The sequence below is a fragment of the Tyto alba genome, unplaced genomic scaffold, assembly GCF_018691265.1.
Source record: "Tyto alba isolate M040663 unplaced genomic scaffold, T.alba_DEE_v4.0 Super-Scaffold_16, whole genome shotgun sequence".
Taxonomy (NCBI): domain Eukaryota; kingdom Metazoa; phylum Chordata; class Aves; order Strigiformes; family Tytonidae; genus Tyto; species Tyto alba.
This window is the reverse complement of record NW_024881278.1, coordinates 2,432,507-2,457,001: the sequence shown is the minus strand read 5'-3', so window position 1 is coordinate 2,457,001 and position 24,495 is coordinate 2,432,507.

Genomic DNA, 24,495 nt, shown 5'->3' with positions numbered 1-24,495 from the left:
ACATGTGGTTTGCGGGCTTCTAAAACCAGCGGTGAAACACTTTTCCCCTCACCTCACAAAATGCCTTTGGCTTTCTGCTTTGATAAAAGAAAGCAACAATGTTTTCCTATAATGTGGTACTGTGTGTTATAGTCAGGAATTGGCTGGAATTGGAGCTAGGCATCACCCTGCTAAAAGCTGTCCCATGTTCAGGTGCAGCCCTTTGCATGGGAAAGCAAAGAGCAAAGCCCTGCACGCTTTGGTCTGGGGCAACTTCATCTGCTGCCTCAAAATTCCAGACTGCCATTCCCCAGCCCTTAGTGGTGTATATTAAACAGAAATAAAGGGTATCAGAGACTCAAATCAGTAGCTAGGTTTCTGGACTCTCAAAATGCATAGTGAGGGATTTGGGGGTTTAATTGTGTGCTCTGATGTTGCAGTACTAACAAACTGGTCAGCAGTCCCCGTGGAGGGGAAGCAGCACTCCTCAGTGCTGACTCAGGGAGAGCATCAGCAACGTCACCTCTTGAAAATTGCTTCTTTTCTTTCATCTTCCTTAAAGCCCACGTGTATCACCTCTGCTTACATGCAGCATAGATGATGGAGCTAACCGTGGGAATGCAACAAATAGAAAACTGCAGCTTACAGCTGTAGAGGACTTTCCTCTTGTAGTCCTCACTGCAGCCCCCTCCCTGGCTTATGCTCTGTTACGGCCTGGTCTGGCACCCTTTGAATAGCAGGAGGTTTTATTCAAGCCTTTATTGACTGGAGCATAGATCCTCCCCAACTGCTGCAGACATTTCTGAGATAAACAGAATGAAAGTGGATTTTGTTTAAATTAAATCTCCCAAGCAACTTAAGCTGTCACTCAAATCAAGATCAGCTTTAATTAAAATAGTCATGAAAACTTTTGAGAAATGAGAGTTTAAGAAATGAAAAGTGGTTTGTCTTGAATACTTTGAAACCTAAGTTTCAAAATTAGTTTCTCCTGGTTCTTGATAAACAGCTGCTCAGTGCAGTAAAATACTGGGAGTCTGGACACGCATGGGGGGTTGGTTCCCAATCATGCTCTTCAACATTGCTCTCACGGCAAGTTACAGAAAAACCTGGTACAGCCTTTCCCATTTTAGAGCAAAAAAAGAGGTGCAGAGCCTGGAGGGTGCCCTGATGGGGTGACAAAGCCAGGGGTAGCATTTGCCTTGTTATCCACAATGCTGCTAAGCACAACATGATTCCCACAGCTGCAAACACAGTGCCAAAAAATGGAAGGGAAATATTTGAAGAAAAGGTTTGGGTTTTTTAAACCAGATGCGGGTTAGGTTAAGTTGCTTGTGATTTTTAAATACTGTAGGATCTTACACCATATGCAGGCTGGCAAATTGTCCATGGACTTGATTGCTATTTTCTAGTCATCGTCAGCTTCTTTCTGCTTTGTGTCACTCCAGGTAAGACACCCCAAGAGTTGTGGTAATTCCAAAGTGCATTTCAGGCACTGTCAGTAGGGAACAGTTGTGCAAAACAGTATCTCAGCAAGGAACTGTGGAGCGGTGCTAGTGAGCTCCAGACTCTTGTCATTTCTGCTGCAGACTCCATGTAATATGCAAAAGCCTCAAATCGTTCTGAAAGAGGCAAGTTTTGCAGAAAACAGGTAAGAGTGAGTATGCATAAAAGTTTGAGCATAAAATCCTTAATTTGGATAGACACAAGCCGGGCCAAGAGTGAGGCTGTGGACTCTCAGATCGCTTGGTGTTTGACGCTCTGAACTTTTCCCATCTCCTCCATGACATATCTTTGGTCTGTTCCACTTTGGCTGCTGTTTCTACCTTGGATTAAATACACAAGAGACATTTTAATGTGCACAAGTGGCTGGTGGAGCCTAAGGATCCCCAGGGCGCATGTGAAGGCTAAGCACTTGGGGAAATGCTGTCAGCCCCTGCCACGTGCCTGAACAGTGGCTGGGGTGCTCCAGGCTATTGTGCCTTGTCTGGGTTTTGTTACAGCCTTGACAGCATATCCAGTAAGGAAATTACTGTGTTACCTTATATTTTTTTCCATTCTATTAATTATAATACCGTTACAATTAAAGAAAATGTCAAAGAATCTTACCAAGTCAAATCGAGTTTTTCCACTTTATTGTTACAAATGAGCTTTTTATACATTGAGCCCCGATTAGTTTGATTATTACATCTTTTGGGTTCCTGAACTTTTACATTTTTCTTTTACGTATTTCCATTACAGTAACAATTTTAAAAATATAAATCATTGTCTATAATTGACAGACCTTGTGTTTTGTCTATTTTTTGGAGTCCTGATTTATAAGCTGTATAAGAGTTCAGTGTATAATGTCCTTTCTGTGCAAGCTCTGACTGCTTTCCTCCAACAGAGTCAAAACATTTTGTAGCTGCGACGACTACACCTTGCTGGATGGTGGTTGCTTTTGATTACAGACCTGGAGAATAGCAGGAACATGAGCAAACAGCAGCACTCTTGTATCAAAGCCTCTCAAAACAACCTTCTTGTCCAGCTCCTGAGGGTGATTTGCATTGACAGCTGAAGAGGTCTGGACATCTTAGCTGAGATCAGAGGCCTTGTGTTTAGGTAGCAAAGGTTAGGCTGAGGTTGGTGGCTTGTTACTTAGGAGACTTGTTGGCTGCAGAGGTAGTATAACTCTCAGAAAAGTATCTTCTTACAAGAAGATAATTGTAATTACAAGGGAAAAAGCTTGTCTCCTTTTTAAACTAGCTGGAGTATCCAGGAGTTGCATTGTGGGCACGTGCCTCCCTCTAGCTAGCAATAAATCAGGTGGCATTGAGATCTCAGTTATGAACTCTCCTGAACTTGGAGAAGGCTTTTAATTTGTCTTAGCTGAAGTATTGTAGTGTGAGGCTTTCTCTGCCTTCAAGTTTCCTCAGTTTCTCCTGCCACAGGAATATGTCCTTAAGAAAGTCACCTGAGAGAGGGTGAGCTGAAGGGCAGAGCAAAGCAAAAAGACAAGGTTGAATCAGGATCAGGTTCAGCGGGTACAAGTCCATTTCACTGTGAATGCTTTCTTATCTGGGAGTTTAATGACGAAAGAAATTAAATATTCAGGAAAACTAGTATTAGCTGGTGGAGCACTGAAGTGAGCTTTTGCTTCTGCTGTCACACAATGTGAGTGTTGAGGGAAGTGAGTCACTTCATGCTGCAGCCATTCAGGGTCTGAGCAAGGCTTACCCATCCAGCTGACTGCTGCAGCACCTTCCTGCAACAAGCATCTGTGTCCCTGACACAGCCCAGCCAGCATCATCCCACCTCCCTGGTCACAGCATAATGGGAATTAGAAATTCACCATGTAGCTGCAAAGCTAAACAGTGCTAGGATTTGTAACTCTCCCATGCTGACACCTAGAAGAAGCTGCAGTGGTGAATGTCAGTGCAGCAAGTCCCAGAGCATCGAAACTACCTGGGCAGAGCAGTGCTTGAGACATCACGTGTCTGTTCATGAGCTGTTTTAATAACAGTATTTTTTCTTTCTTTCAGAGAGCATGTCCTAAATATTCAGCACACAAATCCTTACAATGAAAGACAGCAACAACAAAAAAATCTTAACAGCTGTTTCTTTGTTCAAACAACAAAAAAAAAAGAAAGCCAAACTACAGAGCAGTGCTCCAAGGTCGTGTTATTCATTTACAGAGGGAAAATGAAGAAGCACGAAGCATACTAGTGAGCTTGAGAATTTACTGTTGTGCATTTTGGGATGTGAGCTCTCATGCCTTAAGACAAGAGTCTTGCTGAAGGACACGTAGCTGCACTATTGCTGCTTGAACTTCTTTCTGCAGGAGTTTGGGAGCTACAGCCTGACCCAACCAAACTGCAGAGGGTCCCAAGGGTATTGAGGATCCTGCAGGAGATCCCAGGAAAGGAGACAATTCCCTCTGTCCCCTCTCTGGAAATGGCAGTAAGGCTTGTCTCAATATCACTCCTTTACAAAAATGACTCACAACCTGTTTTTCATACAAAGCAATTGTGCCTCTGTCCTATCTGTGCCAGCATGAAAATTCAGCCTCCAGATTATGGGAGCAATGGTGTGTGCTCGTCTAGACTTGTCTTTCCTCAGACAGATGAGAGGTCCAGAAATGTTTCCCAGGTGTTTAAAAAAATCTCTCAGCCTTTCAGTTCCAATTCTGAGAGCTACTGAAGGGAGAAACTGCTCCAAGCAGTAGATAACCAAGGTGACAATGTGTGCAGCTGTGGATCTAGTCAACTCATCAGAAGACATTTCCTTGCTGCAATGTGGGGAAACTGAAATCTGCTGTTTAAGAGATCTGTGATGTGCGATCCTCCGGTGTCGGACCACCTTCCTGCCAGAGGGGAGGTGCCCCAAGAGGTGCGATGCCCTCGCATATCTCAGTTTGCTCTACCTGCACCCACTGCCAGGAGGGAGCGATCTGAGTCTGCTGGTGCTTCTGCAGCAAACAAATGGTGCTCTCTCTAGCTGGTAGTTTTCCTACTGCAGCTGATTATGTGACTTGTGGCTTTGTTTTTTTCATAAAATTAGGGTATCGGGCTGCTTCTGAATCATTTTTATGCTGTGTATTTGCTGCCAACTGTTCTAGTTCATCAGGAAGCCAGCCCTCCTAACATTCATTAGTAGCAGGGTAAAAGCCATGTAAAAAGCCCCTGCTGTCTTCTGTAGTTAACACAGTTGGACAAAACCAATACTTATCTGGTTTGGAAAAATCATAAATTCCCTTTGACTGAGTAGCTGACAAATTCAGTGGTTTATTGAGATCACAGAGTAAAGGTTACTTTTGGGGTATAGACAGCTTTGAAGCTGCAGTGAGCCATGTCTGCAAACCTCAGTGCTTAAAGAAGGTATCCTATGCAGTCCTTTAGTCCTCCTGGGTTTCAGATGTTGCCCTTAATGCTTCTTGGATGGGCAAATGATGAGGAGTTGTGGTTCAATACAGAAGAACCATGAGACACTGGCTCTCCTGCTCTTGCTCATGTATTACTTGAGGATTTGTCATGTTAGAGCTTGCAGCTTGCCTCCATGCTCCGTATTAGAATAGCTGGAACCATGATCAGTAAGCCTGTCATGTCAGCTTTGAGGGTCCCCCTCAAACCCTCCTCATTCTCAAGAGCTTTCTGGGTGAACTAAGTTGGTACTAGATGTGGAGGTGTAGCTGGATGGCTGTGAATTTGCATGTAACTTTTCCATTAAAATAACCATAGAAAAGGTTGCTGATGTTGTTATATTAATTGCATCATCAATGGTACTTTTTCAACGGGGCTTGACAACTCAACTTTTCACTCCTATGGATTGGGACTCATAAAAGGGACCTGTTTCTATAGGGGACTTGGTTAGGTTTCTAGATAGGTGGTTGGAACTGCTATCACACCTATTGGTGTTGACTCAAACATTACATGGGCTTGGTGGGGAGAATGAGCAATGCAGGTACCCAGCCTGGATCTTATTTTTCAGCCATTCTGCTATAACCACACATCTGAGGAGACTTTGGTTTCTCTTGTCCTACTCATGAGGTGGAATATCCTCTTCCCAAATCCTAAGTGTGTTATAAACTGAAATGAGGACGAGACCTACTTGCGCTAACTTAGAGTTGTCTTATCTAGGGCTTCTGGACAGAAAGACAGTGGTTAACCTCTTTTCTGGGTGCAGGTATCGCAGGAATAAACCACGTGAAACCAGGTGCGATAAGCCTGAGACTCAGCCTGTGCACAGACCAAGTGTAAAATGACTGTGCAGTGAGTTTGACAGTTCTCAGAATAAAAATACCTTGTTTGTTAGAGGTTTGGGGTGAATCTTCACACAGATTTCTGTCAATAATGTATTCCAAAATGTTTTTCATTGGCTTGCATACAATGCCTAGGTCCCCAGACAGGTGTATATGGATCTGTAAGAATTTCTGGGTAGGGATTACCCTTATGATCCTGTGGAGTCATTATGTTTGAGCACCATCCCTTCTGTTGACCAAATGGTGATACTTTACACTGCAGAGATGTGACTTGTGCCGAGAGGAGGAGGGTCTCATTTCTAAATCCATTTGGGCATAGAGGGTCTGGCCGAAGAGGGCGTAACTGCTAAAAAGATCACATGGGTTTACATTTGGAGCAGTGCCTCGGGAACTGGGGGGAATCGGCAGAGCTTCACAGGAAAATCTGTGTGGTGCCCACAGATTGTCCACCTTTAGCAAAAGCTATCAAGTTAATGCTAATTTAAATTCTCACTTAGGCATCTGTAGGTATAATTGCATAAAGCACTGTGGATTAAATTGATTCCAAATCCATGTGTGGATGTAAAGTCTTCAGAAAGACTACATATGTTAGCTTATTTCCAACATACATAGGCCATTGAAGATCCAAAGCTATTATGCACCTTGTTTTTTTTTGCTTGAAAACATAGTGATCTAAATTTACCCTGGGTTAGTAATACCTTGATACCAGTTCAGTTCCCACAGCTGTCCCATCAATGTCATTAGGAAACAGAGCCCTTAATATTTTTATGGACCACTTTGGTGATGGTTCCCAAGCCCATGGATTTCACAAGTTGATCATGCTGGGTAAACAGAAGCTCACAAATTCAACAGAAGCTACTTAAATCTCAGTTGTAACATGCTATAATTAATCACTACTGCTGTGTAATGCCTGGAACCAGGCAGGAGCATGAAGGCAAAGCAAGCCAGTCAAAGCCAGCTTGGAACCTGCATGGAAAGCAAAGCCAGAGGGCAATTCTCACCTGCATATACCTTGTTCTTATGGTGCCAGAGTTGTTGTTTTGTTTTTATTTTATTATGCAAAGTGCAATCTTAAAAGTGCTCCTTTACGGAGAAGCAATTCCTGTCACTTAAAGATCCCAGGGAGGACCCAGTGTGAGCATGTGTCCCTTGATGGCACCAACAGCTCTCCAGTCACCTTGCCAAGGGGGTGAGGAGCCCTGTCCTCCAACACGGTTGTGTCACAGGGGGGACAAAACATGTGCCCACTGGGACAATTTGCAAGAGTGGATTGTAGTTGCCATTGGAAACTTCACAACTTTGTCCTTGAAAAATTACTAATACCTAGTTTTGGGTCTTGCCATAACTTCAGTGGATTTCTGCAAATTTTGTGTTTTCCATTTAAAAGCTTTTTTTCTAGTTTTTTTAAACTTTCTCTCTAGCGATAGCCATGTCTGGGGTGCTGCTCTGCTAGAGAAAGCCGTCTCTCGCCAAGCAGCAATTGCAGCAAAACAGAAGCAGCTCAGCCTCTGTATGCTGCTCTCAGTGCTGAACTGTCTTAACACTGCATTATTTTTTTTCTCCTTTGTGTGCACGGGTATAATTGAAACTTCTCTTGGGGAGGAAGCTTATTACAAATAGGTTCCTTAAACGATCAACTGAAGAAAACCCTGAAATGTTCTTTCACTTGATTTGATAATCCCTGCTGAATGCATACGTATGCCAGGTTTTGAGCCTGGTCTGGGAGCTCAGTCTTGAAGAAGGATGTGTCTATACATGCCTCCTGCTTCAGTTTTAGGACCAAGTGCTGTTTTCAGCAAAATCTAGAGAGCAGAAATCATAAATACACCATCTTTCTGTGGGGTTCATGAAAAATAAAGCGTAGGTTTGGCCCGAGGTAGGTGCTGTGGTCCCAGTCAAATCCTGCCTGCTGGGAACAGGGGCATGTGCTTTTGGGCTCTCTGGGGACCCTCTCATATGGGGCAGGAGATGGTGTTGCCAGTTTCTTCTGTTGGGCTTCACTCCTGGCTCCTTCAGTTTCTTCCCAGTCCCATTAGATTTCGCAGCCTTACATATCTTCAAACCCCCTCCTTTGACATTGGGAACTCTGTTCCCCTGCAAGGCCTCCTCCCAAATCCCAGCTCTTCCAAAATCCCCAAGGGGACAGTGTTGGCCAAGGGTGAAACTGTTCTGGGTTTGTGGGTGATGGCTTTTGGTGAAGAGCACGTTCAGAGACGTGCTCTGCTGGTTCTGACTATTGTTTTTGGAGGGGAGAAGTGCATTGGGATATGATCAGCCAATAAATCTTCACTTCCAAATAATGCTTGGGATGTAATTATTGTGCATAAATCCCTCTAAACATTATTAGCTTTGTCCCTCTATATTTTTTTTCCCTACTACCACACCTCTGCTGCTCTAGAGTATGATCCCTCTCTTAGTAGCTCAGTTTTGTTTATTTGGATATTTATTGGATATTTATGCTCACTTTTTCCATAGCTTTGGGGGTTCTTTTTAAAATTTTGATATTGAATTATTTATCCTGTGTTCAATTTTTTTTTTTTTTAAAAAGAAAAAGATGGCCACATGTGGCTCAGCCCTGTGTGGTGCAGGAAAAACATGGTGCACGGTGTTGGAGAAGGTCTTCTGCAAGGCTGACAGGAGCATCCAGTCTCCACAGATGGCTTTTTGATGAATTTTGGTACTGTGAGGGTCTGAAAGGGAGAGCAAGTCCCTCATCCTGAGTTGGTTATCTTGTTCTTAAAAATGTGCTCTTTCACTTCTTCAGAGTATAGTTTTAGATTTATCCTCATGTCCACTGGTCTTGGTGGTTCTGCTGTTTCCTTATTAAATGCCCTTTTCTTCCCCCCTTTTCCTGAGCCTTCCCCTGCTAGCATTGCCCCGCCGGTGAGACGGCTGATAGTTGCAGGCGTCACGATTCAGCTGCTCTTTACCAAGACGCAACCCTGACATTACAGTGTTAAAACCGGCCACGTCTTTCTCCCTTCTCTGATAACAATGATGCAGAACAACGAACGTATGGGTGAAACGCATGGCGGGGAAAGGATTTTATCTGCTCGCCTAGTCTGATGTTTAATACATGAGGCAGAACCCCGAGCACTTGATCACGATGTCAGGGTAAGCCGCAACGGAGCGTGTTGACAGCAACACAGTGGCTACATGACAACCGGAATCAATCTGATATATGGAAGGGTTTAATACATCTAGCAGTGACACGGCAACTGAGCTGAGCCCCAGCCTGGGCCTAACAATCCCTGATCTGTGTAAAATGCTTATGTATGCTTTCTGGAGGATTGGGGCAGTTAGGGGGGTTGCTCCCAATGAGCACGGGATGGCCACTGTGTGCTAAAACTTGCTGAGCTCCCTCCCTAGTAAGCAATCAGTTGATGAGGGATTTATAAGAAAAACTGTGACAATGTCTTTGTTAGCCTTACTTGATTAAATCGGAAGAGAGGCTCGCTTAAGCTGGCTGTTGGTGATTTGTTTTTTTTAATAAAAGCAAAATGTTTTCACTTTATGAATAAATATGCTATGAAGAGGGCTTCAAAGGAAAGTTAAGTGACTGGTTAATGTTTGACTTTCTGTTGCTAAACTCATAGATGGAAAGTCCATATACTGCCTCGTTTAATGTCACTCATATCTGATACAGATCATTAACAAGCCGTTTGGTAATCCTTTATCAGTCATCTGTGTTAGGAGTGTATTTGACCAAATGACACCCCCAAAAGCAGGAAGGAGAGAAAGGGGTTAAACTGTAGGCAGGAAGGGGAAGACAGAAGCCAAGTAGCAAACAATTGGCACCTGGGCTCCATTGAAGACTAAAAGTGGAAAAAAATGGCTTAATTGAAAAATCTGCCTATTGTGTGTGACTGCTAGCCTCCAAGGGAAACAAACAAACCCATTCACAGGAGGAAAAAAAAAAAAAAAAAAAAAAAGCAAAGAATTGGAAAATCCTGTGCTGTTGTACAGACTTGGGGTGTTTAACTCTTCCCAGCCCAAGGCTATGGGTAGAAATATTTTTCATAACTAAACTGCCATCTCCCTTGTTAAAACATTCAGTTGGATGAGCGATTTCTTAACTCCTCCTGGCATCTTCCATCACCAGCTGGAGCTGCTAGGGGCTCCCAGGGTAGCGTTGGATGTATGGAAAACCCTGATCACGGGGGGAGAAGCAGGAGGGATGGTCACTGACTTCTGTCTCACAGGAGTCGTAAAAGTAAGGATCTCAGCTTTCGCCTCACTTGAGTGTTGTTTGGGAGGTCTCCACAAGTTGTCTAGAAGTGTTTTCAGTACATTTTTACTTTAAATTAACTTTAATAATAACTTTCTTTAGAGTTTGCAGACTACAGCAAGTTTCCACTGCAGAGCAAGGTGATAGGGGCTTGAATTGTTTCCCTGCCATCAAGCCCAGCCTTCCTCAGCAATGAGTTGCTGTTGGTTCAAGCCAACAACCCTGGTGCTTTCTGATATATGGCACATGTCACTTTTTTGGATTATCCACTAGGAATGACGCCTTATTTACATGGGGCTTGCCAGAATTGCTGCTTTGATAAATATTGGATAAGCTAGGCCAGTCCCAGCTTTTTTGGACAAGCAGCTTTTGCACAAAAGCTCCTAATAGTCCTGGGTGGATGCAAGGTGTAATTTCACTGAATTATCATCCAACTGTATTTGCAGAGCACATAGATGCTTCAGCCCAGCTGTCTGCTATATGAAATACCATAGCCCTAATGGCATTGGGAAGTGTTACCTCCAGCTCTAAAGGCTTTGGGCTTCAGCAGGTAAATGCTCTTTGCAACGAGATATAAGCCCTGAGTCCCTAAAGAGGTCAGTTCTTCCCGTAACACTACAGATGTCCCTCATGCTGTTTATTCTGCCTCGTACCTTTTCATTTATCCAATTGCTGAACTGCTCCTTGTGGATTTTTATAAAGTTACGTTTGAATAGGACTGATTTGCAGGCTTTTTAAATGTGATTCTTTGTGGAGTGTCTCTGTGTTTAACCTTGCTATTGAAAAAAGTCTGCTGTGGACAGTGTCAAAAGCTAAGGATGGAGCTAATTTTAGACCATTCATAGTTAAAAACAGAAGACTTTTCCTTCCAAATTTGGAAAAATGAACGTGAGGCAAATGGGTTTGTGTGCTATAAGATATCTCCAGCAATTACTTCTCTAGGCAGTGAATTCCATTGTCCTTTATTTTCTATAATTCTTTTGAGGACACAGGATTTTAAAAAATACTTTAATATGTATTTTGGTATCATGACATTGCTTCAGAGACTTTTACAATACAAACTAGAAGAGAATCTTTTATTTTGCTTTTTCCTGTTAAAGCAGTTGTGCTCATTCTGAGGTTTTGGTGCATGAAACGGTGGTAGTGGAGGGTTCCTATCATACCAGATTTCTCTAGTTTTGTTTGGAGCTTCTGCAGCACCTTTGTGATGTTCAGGTATTTGTCTTAACTCTGTTTTATTAAACATGCAAGCAGTGACATCATTTCAGAGGATCACAAAACCTCTGTTTGTGCATATGCCCCGAAGGGCTGCTGCCCTTGAGGCACTATAAAGGGTCCATTCCATGTCCAAGCCCCAAGAATATTTCCACATTTCTGTCCACGTGTGCTTCTGCTACATCCTTTTTTAACTTGAGATCTCTTGTGGTTTGAGCACGCCCCAGAAACTCAGAAGCCCTGGGTCTCAGGCTTACTCTATGGAAAGCACCTTCATTTTACACTGTACCATTATATTTTAGAGCTATCTCTGCTCCACAAAAGCTGCAATATCTTGTACATGTTTTCCTTCTCTTTCTGTACTAACAAACCCTTAATTATGCTATAAAGAGTGCCAAAGCTCTAAAAGGAGAGTCTTCTGCTGCCCAAAATGTTCTGCAACTTGCGGTGGTAGCTGCAAGTCCTTTGGGGGGTTTCTGCTGGGCTCTCTCCTGCTCTGGTTGATGCCCTGAGGGCTGGGCTGGGTTGCTGGAGCTTTCTGTCCTCTAAACAGGCTTCTAAAGGAGTCCTGCTTACTGAAGGGGAACCCCCTTGGTCCCTTTGCCCAGAGATCTCCATGCTGGTGAGATGCAGGTCTGGGAGCAGGGAATGAGCGCAAAGGAGGTCTGTAGAGAGGAAAAAAAAAAAAAAAAAAGTCTTTTCCATAGAGAGGAGCCCGGCTAACTAGATGACTGCCCATTCAGAGAGCTAGTTTCTGGCAGTCTTACTCCGAGGGGCCTTTTTCTCATCTAGCTTTAATAGAAAGCACATACGCCAGAAGTTCGACTCGCCGCATTACAGAGATAAGTCACCTGCAAGTGATTGTAGTGCTCTTTGCAGACTAGCCCCAGGCCCTGCTCTAACATTATCATCTTTCATATTGTTAACAAAAATAATAGTGCCAGCGTGTCAGGAGTTCAACTGTCTGGCTAAAAGCAGCTCACAGAGCCATGGTGTATATGCCTGCCTTTTTACTCTAATCTAAGACTTTTAGCAGTGTTGAATTATGAAAGTACTGCTGGCAGAGGCGGCAACGCAAGGCTGTCATGGAGCTGAAAGGCCTGCTCTTGTTTTCAGAACTGTGGATTTAATGCCTGTTCGTATCACACAAAGAGTGGGTTCAAAATCAGGTCCAGAACTACATATTCCCGTTGCAGAGTTGCTCAGTGTCTGGGAAAGGGTGGAAGAAGCCCAGGCATGAGAGTGCAGGAGTGGGCTGCGGTGCTGGGAAGGGGAGAGGGGGTTTGTTTTTTGCTGTGCAAACATGTGCTCACCCCATGCTTTGCTCCCGATTGTACCATCAGTCCCTTACCAGCCAATGTTTTACCTTGAATTTCTAGAAAGGCACCCCATCGGGAAGATGATGTTATTAGACAGGCTTTTAACTAATTATATTTGTGCTTTAAGATTCAACAAGGAAAAAAAAGGTCATCAATTCACATCTGCTTCAGTGTCAGACACAGCTCATCCCTGGTGCCACTTTACAAAATTGCTCTGTGGGTGCCTGCAGGGCACCGCCACCTCCTCGAGGAGGAGTTTGGGGCAGGACTGAGATCAGCGTGGAGGCAGCGATGGCACTACCAGCACAGCAGCCGAGTAATATTTCAGAAGACGATGAGTGAGTGGTGACTTTGTGGCAGATAAAACCAGCCAATGTCCCATGTGCTCCCATAAATGCTCCTGCATCTGCTTCTCCACGTGCCGAAAAGGCAGCTCTAATCCTTATTCCTCTCAAAACCAAACAAATGGGAAAATGTATTAACTTGATACCATACTTTTTTGCATTAAAAGTAAAGGATTGTCTGTTAGGAAGTGCAGCGTGCAGCCTGAACATGTATTATTAATGCCATATATTTGGCTACAGCTCTAGAAAACAACATGAAGAGGGAGTTAAGGTTGAGCTTATGGGTAAAACACACCACTGGGATGCTCCAGTCCCAAGAAAACGCACACTCAGGAATTTAAAATCAAATTTAAATTTAAGTTACTAACATTTTAAAGAGAAGCACAAAGATGCTAAGACATAGAAATATAAGAAGTAAGCACCCAAGCCACCTTAAATCTGCCCTGAAGTAATGTTATGAGTGGAAATGTTCATTTGGGATTATTCTCTTTCATTATTTAGTCTCCAACTAAATTTACTTAGTCATGGTTATTTGTCTAATCTGTGATGTAGGAAAAATTAAGGCTGTTGGCTTCAAACACGAAATTGAAACAGAAGTTGTTTCCAGCCTCAAATATCTGAAAACAAGCTCGCTTTCCAGATCGTGGGGCTTGCTTGCTATTGCTTATTCCTCTCCCCGACATTATATTACCCCTTATGCTCTCTTTCTCTTTTACGGTACTCCCTGGTGTGCCAGTACTTATTAAAGAAAAAATGAAAAATTCATACACAGAGGATTCTGAGACATAAAAATGTTATGGATAATGGTGTAATAGTTGTCTCTTCTTTTTTCTCCTTTTGGCGTTTTTATAACATTTAAAGGTTTAGGGAGCTGTTTTGTCTTTAGAGCATACAGTTGATGGCCAGAAGACTTATGTTGCCTGTGTTGCTTCACAGAGCCTTTCAATTTGCTCTTTTGTCTTCTCAGTGTGAAATGAAGGTGTGTTTGCTCTGCAAGGTCACTGTCTGAAGCGTGTCACAGCAAGGTGACTGGCTGTAACCCTCTCCAGGCACTCTGTCGGGTGGCCGCTGACACACTCTCTGCAGAGGAATTGGAGCTGAGGACTAAAAATATTAATTTGGTGGGGTTTAGGAAGGAGACCAGAGTCTGCTATTGCTCCTTACATGCTGGTGTGGTCCTGGAGTGAGGCAATCAAGTTTCAAGAGCCTTTTTCCTCCCACATTCATATTTCCTCCCATATTCATATTTATAATTGAAGCTGTTGTGTAAGTAGGAAAGCCCCTTGATAGGCAGGGAGCAGATGTGACCAGCTTTCGGACCAGGCTGCATCAATAACACAAGGTGGGTATTCAAAACCTGCTTGGTCTCCTCCTACCTCGCAGTTCATCCCTACACTGGAGCCTGTGGGCAGGAACGGAGCCCTCTTCCCCCTGCCCCTAAGAGGTTCACAGCCTGAAGTGTTTCGCCCCTGTTAACCCTCGCGGGATTTCCAAGTGCTTGCGCAGTCCAAGTGCCGCACCTGAATCTAAGCGAGCAACCCCATCTCAGCACCCTTGGGCAGGAAAGCCCCAGATCTTCTCCCTGTCATCTGAAGGACCATCTCTTCTTGCCTCTTTTTGAATTTGGCTCTTAGTGGTGTCATTCAACGGCACCTCCTTCTTGTTTTGAAAGAGAGAGTGAACAACGGCTGCCTCTTCACCTGTTCTGTGCCACTGGAGTTGTGCCTCTTGTGCTTGATGAGGGTTGGAGAAAGGCTTAGACCTTGGTGCAGGAAAATGGGCTGCCATTGCCTTTGACCTTTCATTGTTCTCCTCAAGGAGCTACAGCTGTGGAAATGAAGAACAAGTACAGCTACAGCATTTCAACAGCTGCTGTTGACGGGGCTAATAAACATGATTTTTAACTGCTTCCCGGGAAAAGTAAAAATGTGTTTCATACAGGATGTGATGCACAAACTGTGGTTTCCCTGAAAAACACATGACCATAATATGGAAGTTAAACTTAGCAATGTGATTGTGAAATGGAGGAGTTTTACTCACAGCTTAAGTGCAAAGCTTCAATAGAGAATTAAGCAGGGCACTATTATGGTATCTGCCTGCAACCAGTTACTAAAATAAAGACATCCAAGAGCAAATTCTGAAATTGATTTTTTTTAGATATTTAATAACTTCTGAGCAAGAGTATAGCATTTTAATCCTGAAAAAGATTAAATGAGTCTAGTGTCAGTTCACATCTTCCTTAAGGTACAAGCTGCTGGAACTATAGGCTTCATGAGACTCAGGTTTCCTTTTCTTTTTTTTTTTTTTTTTTTTTTTTTTTTTTCCCAAGTTTCAGAACTTGTGGAGAAAAAGCTGAAAATGTGACCCAAATGTACGCTTGGAACTCTCAAGCATGTCAGAACAAATAAAAGGTAACTCAGTTGGTTATTTCTATTTCATTCGCAGTACTTTTGGAGGTTTGTTTTGGCACGATCAATTAGCTCCTCTGTGCTTTTTCACCTTCCGCAGAAGCAGTGGGAGCTTTACAAGTACTGTTTTATAATCCTCAAACAACCTACTAATGCTGTCGTTTCCCATCAATTTGTTGCCAGGCACAAAGGGGTTTAATAACAAAATGATTGATATCTCTATTTAAACAGAACATTAGCCTAATGACATATGAAACTGTAGCAGAGTTGTTAGCTTATGTACAAGCGTATTCCTTAAAGAGCGGCTGAAGTTGCCTTGTCAGACATCCGAATCGGTTTGCTAACCTCTCTGATTTCTCCTTCACATTAATCTTCTGCTGATGAATGCTCATTAGGCACATTGCAAGCACTCTCTGGGTGCCCACGGCCCTTCCCAGCATCTCGGGGGAGTCGGCGGTGTGAGAAGAGAGCCGGGTGGCAGGTGACAACGGGACGTCTGTGTTCAAGGCTACGATAAGCTGCACGTAGCCCACACCGCCAGCACGGCCCGCGTTGCTCCATGTTTTCTCTCCATACGATGTGCTCCGTCTCCGAGGTCATGAGGCCGTGTCTTTGAAGTGTTCCTGAACGCTGCTCTTCTCTGAATTGTACTGTGATTTATTTTTCTTTTCCCCAGAAGAGGTGAACCTTTTAGCTACCTTATCCGGTGGTTTTCTTCAAAACGCTGGTAATTAAGAGCTGAAAGCACAGTGCAAGCGTTTAGGAATCTGTCCAGCAGCACACTCTCCTGTGGATGTCAAACATGCTCTCTGTGACCCCAGTGTTTCCAGTCAACCCAGCTCTTGGGGACTGGGCTATACTGGCTTGCTGCAGCTGGCTTCTGCTTAAGCCCTGCAGAACATCCACATTACATCTAGCACTCGAGTCCTGGATTTCTTTTTCCTCCCCAAGGCTCATGCTGCCAAGACTCATGGAGGGTGAGCAATACGCAAAAATGATGATGAGACATCTAATAACCACCCTACAATAATCACAGTGTTTTGCAGTATGACGTCCTCTATTTGAAAGCATGATTTAATTAGTGTTGTAGTTGTGTTTTGCATACTTGGGGCTAGGCAATACAATGGATATCTGGCTCTCATAACTATTACCAGTCAGCAGTTACTGGCATATGCTTTGACCTTCCATGAAGCTTTGTTTTTTCTAGTGGTCCCAGACACGCAGCTATTGCCTGGGAAGCAGCAGGTGTCACATTTTACCCTTCCTAAGGCTCCCACAGCAGCAAGTTCATTAAAAAAAGACTTGGCCAACGGGACCACGCAATTGCTGCAGATGTATTAAAGGTTGTCTGAGGGAAATCAGGAATTTGCATTTCATGTCTGGGCTCAGGTCCAAAGTAGCCGGGATGGTGGAGCTGCTGCTGAGCCTGTGCTAGCCATCTTTACTGGGAGATGGTTTCATGAAGGACTTCCAACTGTAATGGAGTTAATCTTTGCATGAACCAGGACTCACCTGACCTCCATTTGAAGCCTCTGGTATTTTTCCATTATCACACACTTAGAGCAAATCAGGGGTTTTTTAGCCAGTGTGTTTATAAGGATTATGCAGGCTCCATCACCACTTTAGAAAGGCTTTTCACTGCACATTATTTTTCTTCATTCCTTCTAATTAGTATTTGGCCAAGGAAAGCTCCAGCTCCGCTTTTAATGCTATTTGTCCCTGGGTGACCAGCTAAGAAATACTTCACATGTCATTACATGGTTATTCCCTGTCTTCACACTAAATGTCTCATTTATGGATGAAAGGGTCCCTCCTGGTAACTGATCCCCACACATCCTGGCAAGTCTGTCAATCCTGCTCTGCAAACCATGTGTCCCCCCCAGATACCTGATGACAAATGAACTAAGATTGATATTTCCTTCATACCCTGCATCAGCAGCCATTAACCCTGCTGGAGTTGTTCTATCGCACTGAAGACTACTGGGAGGATGGCTCGCAAGTCTCTTATACGTAAAACACGGGTATTTATATCCTGAATACTGTACAGGAATGATGGGAAGTTGAATCACCAAAGATGTTTTGATTACATGAATAAGATTCAATTTCAAGTTTATCCTAATGATGCAAATATTACTCCCTGGAGATGCATGCATAGTCTCCTACCATGCTGGCAGCTGTACATGGTAGGGCTTCACCCCTTTCAGATCTGGCTAATTAAAGAGAAGGACCCAATCAGTAATCTGGTGGGAGACCTCTAAGCCAAATTTGGTATGAGGGAGAGAGTAGTCACTTTTACTTATTATGTCACAGATTTTTCTGTCTAAATTCATACCAAACCGGCAGATGACATCGTCCAGGAAGGAAGTCACGCCTCGGCTGGCTGGAGCTGTCACCCACAGGCAGAGGTGGCTTACGCTGGCAAGGCTTTAGAGCTTCCTTCGGCTCTACTCCCTGCCCTGTTCCAACCATCCTTTATCAACTTCCACCTCGGTTTTCCGCTTGTAAAACACCAGCTGAGTGGCCCCAGCCCAGCCTGGGAAAGAAAACCTGTGGTGAGGAGCTGGGGATGGGGAGCCCTTGGGGCCACCCCAAGGTGCACCGTGCTGCCTCCTGACCTGGGCACTGGAGACCTGGGTGGGTTTTCTGCAAGATGAGGCTTCCCAGCACTGATGTCTTGTTTTAAATGTTATTTCAGACAGATAATGTGCGGCCTTCCTCTGGTCCTGCTTGCAATGGGACAAGACTTTTCTGCTCGTGTTGCGGAGTTGCAGAAGCTGATGAGAGGCTGAGATGTTTCAATGCAGAACTGGTGCCTGCAAGCACGGTTCCTGTACGGCATATGCTAGCTGATCCCATTCATTACTATTATTTATTACACTCTTTGCAATAAATTAATAAGACCCTACCATCAGAAGAGATCAAAAATAGGCTACTCCAACGTGCATTAGGATGAATACTTGTAGCGACATCTTGAAGGAAGCAAAAGAGATGCACAAGGTTGCTAGAGGAGCTTCTCCTTCCCCCCCGCATCTATAAACAGCCTCACACTGGGAGCTTGAAGGGAGGTCTTTAATTAAACAGAATGGTTTATAGTATCATCAAAAACATAAGTCTGGAGATGCTGATGCCCTTATCTGGTATTTCCTGCCATTGTCCTGGATCTTGGCCATTTTTAAGCCTTCAAATATTTAAGGTACTTCTGACAGAAACAAGGAATGGCAGGTAACTCCCATTTTCCATGTGTTCTCAGGTGGGGTGCACCTCTATCATGCATGTAAAGTGGGAAACTAGCTTGAAATGCAGCCTCTTTCATGCAAGCAAAACAGCTGTGATGAACCATTTGCTACCAGTCTCATGCTAGGTTTGATATACAAATCAGTGGCATTTCTACATATGAGGAAACTTTTCCATTGAATGTGGATTTTTTTTTTTTTCCTCTTAGTTTCACTCCTTTTGTCAGCACCCTTACCCATAGCAAATGCTTAACTTTATTTTTAAATAGTCACCATCATTTTCAAGAGGAATGGATGGTTCCTACAGCACAGCCATCTGCTGCTTGTTGCAGGCCCGTAGCGACCCACTGTTTTTAAACACAACTACAGCTACAAGTACATAACACCTGAAAGCCTGTCGACTAGCACCCCATCCCTTTTCATTATTTTTTTTCTCTAGCAATTTTTGACATGCTCTTTCAAATCCATGCTTTTTTTTCCCCCCCACATCGGTTTTTCTATATTAAGTCTCTTTGTAGACTAAGAAGCATTGACTCAAAATCTGTGCTGTACCGTGAGGAGGTGACCTGGCAGCAAGCAGATGCAAAGAATGCAGAGACGCACATGTGATGCTGGGGAGACAAAAACAAGAGACCCCTGATTTAGAAGGAGAATTCCCAAACTGCCGTGGGTGTGTTTATACATATTTAGCACATTTGTTGTCCTTAATGTGATTCTGGTTTGTCTCTCTCCTACTACAAATTTGTGATTGCAAATAATCATTTAAGAAAGAACTATATATATTATTATTAGTTTTTATTTTATTTTATTTTATTTAAAAAACAAACAAACAAACAAACAAACAAGCAAACAAACAAAAACAACAAAAAACAAGTAGTAATTTCTGTGGAAGCATGTTCTTTACCATTCAGGCTGGCACCAGATTAGACCAGTTTTATGCTAAGAAAAGCTGGTGGTAATGTTCTTCTGCCTGCCTGCAGGGAAAAAAAAAAAAAAATCTCATTTTTTTTTACTCGGAGAATTGAAAATCAATGCTAGTCTTACTGGCTGGAGCTCAGCTATAGCAAAACTTGGGCCAAAATCTCTGCAGGTGTAAAGTAGTACAGCTGCTGTGGCTGGAGGGTGCTTGTGCCAGCTGAGCCAGCTGGGTTTTATTGCTTATTTGATCAAATTAAAGGATATTCAGGTCTCATGTCAATTCTGACAAAGAGATCTGTAAGCAGGAGCCCTAAGGATGGCAAAAAAAGCCATGCATGTGATGACTTATTAATAAAAAATAAGACTTATGTTGTCAGCACAGCATCCCCACTGACCCTAAGACCTGTCCTGCTCCCAGTGAGGTCAAACAGGGCTGTTATTAGCGTGGTGTGAGCAGTGATCACCCTAAAACCTGAGAGGGACCCCACCGTTTGCACCAGCGAAGAGCCTGCCCCATCGCCTCCAGTAGTTACCAGCCCTGTAAAATCCTGGGGGCACGTCGATTATGGGGATCGGGTAGTGTAAGTGATGGGAGACTGTCCTGACTGGGGAGGGGCGTCCCTGGGGGTATCAGTCCAGCAAAGACTGCGGGGATCTTTAGTCAGACACTTTCTCACGCCTCTGCAGAAAGCCAGCTCAATTTCTTCCACTAAACCCACATGAGCAAATGAGACTTTTTATCAAACCCTTGAAAAAACAAATAAAAATTGCAATATATCTGCCTGCAGGTGACGAGTACAGCTATATACCTCCCCCCTTCCTCTCTCTTTTTCTTTCCCCCAGAGAAAAACGCATCTTTCACTGCAGAAAAATCTGTCCTTCATTTAGTGAGGCCAGGAGCTGTCAGGAAAGGAAAGCTGCACATTGACAGAGGAAAGAAGCAGCAAAACAGCTCCCAGAACATCGTACAAAAAAGCAAAAAAAAAAAAATCTTAAGATGTTGACCTCACATGGAAGTGTGTATAATCAAAGAAAAACCAGCAGTATAATGTCCTGGTTATTTCCTAAATGGGAATACCACACACACTGCAAGGTATCCCGCTCTGAGAGCCTGCAGTCATATTTTTCTTGTGATTTTTTTCCTCCAGAACAGGAAATCTGTCATGTTTGGAGGTTGATCCCCTTATTTCTGAAACCCTTGTATTTTTTTTTTTTTTTTTATCCCCATCTCCTTTCTTGATCATATTATGGTCTGGTTTTAGCAAATTACTTCGTGGTTGGTAATTTTCAAGGGCACCAGCGCAGTTGTGTTAAATTTGTGACCTGCATGAGAAATCACATACTGTATCATTAAAACCCAAATCATTAAAAAAAAAAAATAGTAATTTTTCCCATCTCCTCTCCCTGTGTTCATGTAGTCTTTGAATTTTTCCTCCACTTTAATATTCCTTCTGTCTATAATCCAGTTCACTTCCAGACCCTGCTGTTCAGCTGTTACTGAAACGTCTTCAGAAACACTGAGCGGAGAAATGTTGATTTGTTTTGATCTCAGGGGAAATAATGCGACTTGGTGACAAGCCCACCAACAGCAACTCTTAATACACATCTAGACAACTTGCAGAGAAATCACCTTGCTTTTAGGCTGTGTACAAATATTTAATTGCATTTAATTCTTGAACGCTAATACAACTCATTTCAGCTGTATGAATAATGGTTTGGTTTTTTTTTTTTTTTTTTAGTTCACTGGCTGAACCAAAGGAGACTGGAGGAAAAAAGACCCCACAAACTGTTTGGTTTCATGTTCAGGTTCTTTAATCCTCTTCGCTACATGGCCTTTTAAAACTATTTTTGTAGTTTTTATTATGAAGTGGACAAAAAAACGTGGTTTCAAAATTAAAAGCTGAAATGTTTCATGCAGATATTTCCTAAAGGTGATTTGAGGGGTGGGGAAAAAGGTTGAAGTGCAGTATTTGGGCATACCTCCAATTAGGCTTTCGGGTCACTTCTGCCCAAACCTGTTTTGTTTCAGCTACGAAAGTGCATTTTGCCAGGCAGAACTGGGGCAGGAACAAATGCGAGGCAGAACGCGCACCAAAATGATCTTTTTTTGCCCCATAACAGCATTGCACTTCTCATACTGGTATTCTTACAAATGCTGATCTTTCGGGCTCTGCGGATTCTCAGGGTACTAATGTGACCATGCTGGGAAAAGCTTTCCTATGAGCAATTATTTACAAAATGAGACTATTCTTCCCGGTCGTGACCCCTAGAAATGTGCAGGGTTTGGCCAGGACTGATGTGTCCTTTACCAGTTTACCAGGCTACCTGCTGGCCAGCCAGCTTTCCTAAAGCAAAGTCCTTACTTGTTCAGAACAAAAGCATTTCAGAGGAAAAACTGTTACAGCAGCGACGCTATGCCTGCCTCCCTCCGGAGGTCCCCCCGCTGCGACCCAGCAGGCTGGTGGCACCGTCAGCCACCGCGCACCGACGGTGCCATGATGGGACCGTCATGTCCAGAGCATTTGCCATCCAGTGGCTTCCCGAAAACAGAGGTCAAAGTATCCTCTGCCATCAGGGAATGAATCGTGGATGGATTCGTTGCTGGCATTATTTCTGCATTTGGGGAATTGTGGTCATTATCCTGCAGCATATTTAGTTCCCATTTGAAGCTTCTTCTAGATGACCTATTGAGCTTGAAAGTCGCTAACCCAGACACCTCCAATGCCAGTCAACGTAGTAGTTGAAATGTTGGTACTTCAATATAACAGTCCTGAAATACCCCATGGTGCAGCATCTTCCCTGTACCTTATCATCCCCACAATGTTCCCACTGTAGGCCATCCCCCACCCTCTGGTGAGGGGCTGCAGGCTGCCAGGGGGAAGATGTGGGAGCGAAGGTGAGTGGAGGGATGGAGGAGAGGAGAGGGGGGCTGGAATCCAGCACGGAGGATTTCGAGGGCTGCGGTACAAAGACACGAGCTGCCAGCCAGGTTCAGGGACCTTGAAGTAGCTTGCTACAAAACGAGACTATCAAAACTAACAAACAAATAAACCCAGGATTTTAATTAATGTGTTCTTTCATTCATGCACAAAATTAAAAACCCATCCATCCTCAATCACCATCTTTTTTTTTTTTTTTTAACTAGGAGTTTTTGCTATACTAATTGTTACTTTTGTCCATTTCCATCAAATCAAATCAAACTAATGACAGCCAGATGGTCACAGCTCTCAAGATGCCTCACTCAGGGCTAATCCATGCCCTCTGCTGTGCTGAAGCAAGGAGCAGAGGGAGCCTGTCCTCTTCCTCCAGGCACTGAAAGAACAGGATTAAAAAATACAGAGTTAGCAGGAGGCAAAGCTGGTGAATATCACTGCAACCAGCTCTCCTCACAGAGCAGAGGTTGGATTATCCACCCCATTTGTACACTGTCATCAAGAAACACGCAAAGGTATGGGTGGGGAAGAGTAAGCTGATGTCTCCAGAGCAGAAACAAGGTGCTTTTGATATCTCCAGTCACTCCGAAGGATGTAAAGATCTCTACGTGCCCTCTGCCCACACGCTCCTGGTGTGCTGTGTAGATGCTGTGTGTGTATCCTCTTGCACAACCTCTGTCTCCTGCTTGGTCCATAACCTGTGCACATAAAATTATCAAGGGCGAGATTTGTACCTATGTTGTCTCTTGCTCCACAAGAACAGGCTTGAGATGTTGTTCCCAGCAGCTCCTGATAATACATGTATATTAATAATTACAGCAGTTTATTTAAGAAGTGGTGGGTCAAACCTGTTGTGATCACTTGAATGATACTTGAAAATTATTACAGGGTGCACCCATTGTAAGTCAGGATAATTAAGGCTGCTGCTATTAACACTCTGCCCTTCCCTATTGCCGGTTTAATTTCCTCAAACATTTTTACATCTTACTCCTCATCCTGCCTTGGGGTTTTTTAGTAGAATTCAATAACCATTTTCCTTTCTAATTCTTCTGTTAAAGCACAGCCTTATTTCGCCATCAGAGCTCAGAAGCGAGTTAAGCTTCTACTCAAACTTGTCTGCTGTTTGCACTTCCCCCTGCTCGGGGCTGACAGCCCAGCCAGAAACAGGGGGAGCTTGCACAGCTCTTTCATTACATCCCACAAGCAGCTGCTTTCAGAAACCCTCCTGGTTAATAAGAGTCTCTCTAAGGACTTTGAAGCAAGCTTTAATACCCACGGATTTTGGGAGGCTTGACTAGTTGAGCAATGGAGCAGACTTTTCAGAGTCATCTGTTGGCCTATTAGTTTTGCTGGATATTTTTTTTCTTAAATTCACACTGGCAGATGCAGCAGGCGTGTGCGGCCAGAAGATATACTGCCCTTCCTATGTGTTGCCCCTGCATAAAGTCAAAAGTCCCGGCCGAGGAGCGCTTGCGTCCCCGGGGCACGGGTCAGAGACGTGCAGCCTCTCAGCGCACCACCAGCACGGCTTGTGCTGGGACGTGCACACCAACGTACTGGGCAGGGCTCTGCTCGCAGCTGCGTTGCACCCATGTCCAGCCCAGTGCCAGCGCACGGGCACACAGAGCCAAACACCTGGGCAACACCCGGGTGGAGGAGGTTTTTTAATTCTCCGTGTTCCCAAAGTCAGGAAGAAAAGCACAGCCATAGCCACCACCAGCTGCAGCCCACCTTTAACAGGAAAACCTCAGCCACTCATCTTTCCCTTTGTTGACGGACAACCCTGTCAGGAATTAAAAAACACTGCTATGGACTGTGGTTCCTTGATTGTGGCTACAAAAAAAAAAAATGTGACTAATTTTTTTATTAATATTTTTTACAGACACAAGTAGGAGCTTGTTCACCTGGCATTCAGGCAACACTGTCTCTCTGTAATTTGAATAGTTGAGCCAAAGTTTCAAGCTAAGGGAAGCTTTCCTCCATAACTTTCAGTCTTTGGGGACACTAAGGCTCCCTCTAAGATAACCCTTGAGCTCTGCCTCCAAAAGGCAATGCTGAAGAGCAGATTTTGGGGGGTTTGGATCCCTTGGCTTGCATCAAATGCCTTATTCTGTCATGTTTCAGAAGAGCGGATGCTCCCACAGATACTGCGGGCACTTCAGCTCTTTCTCAAGCTATGGCTAA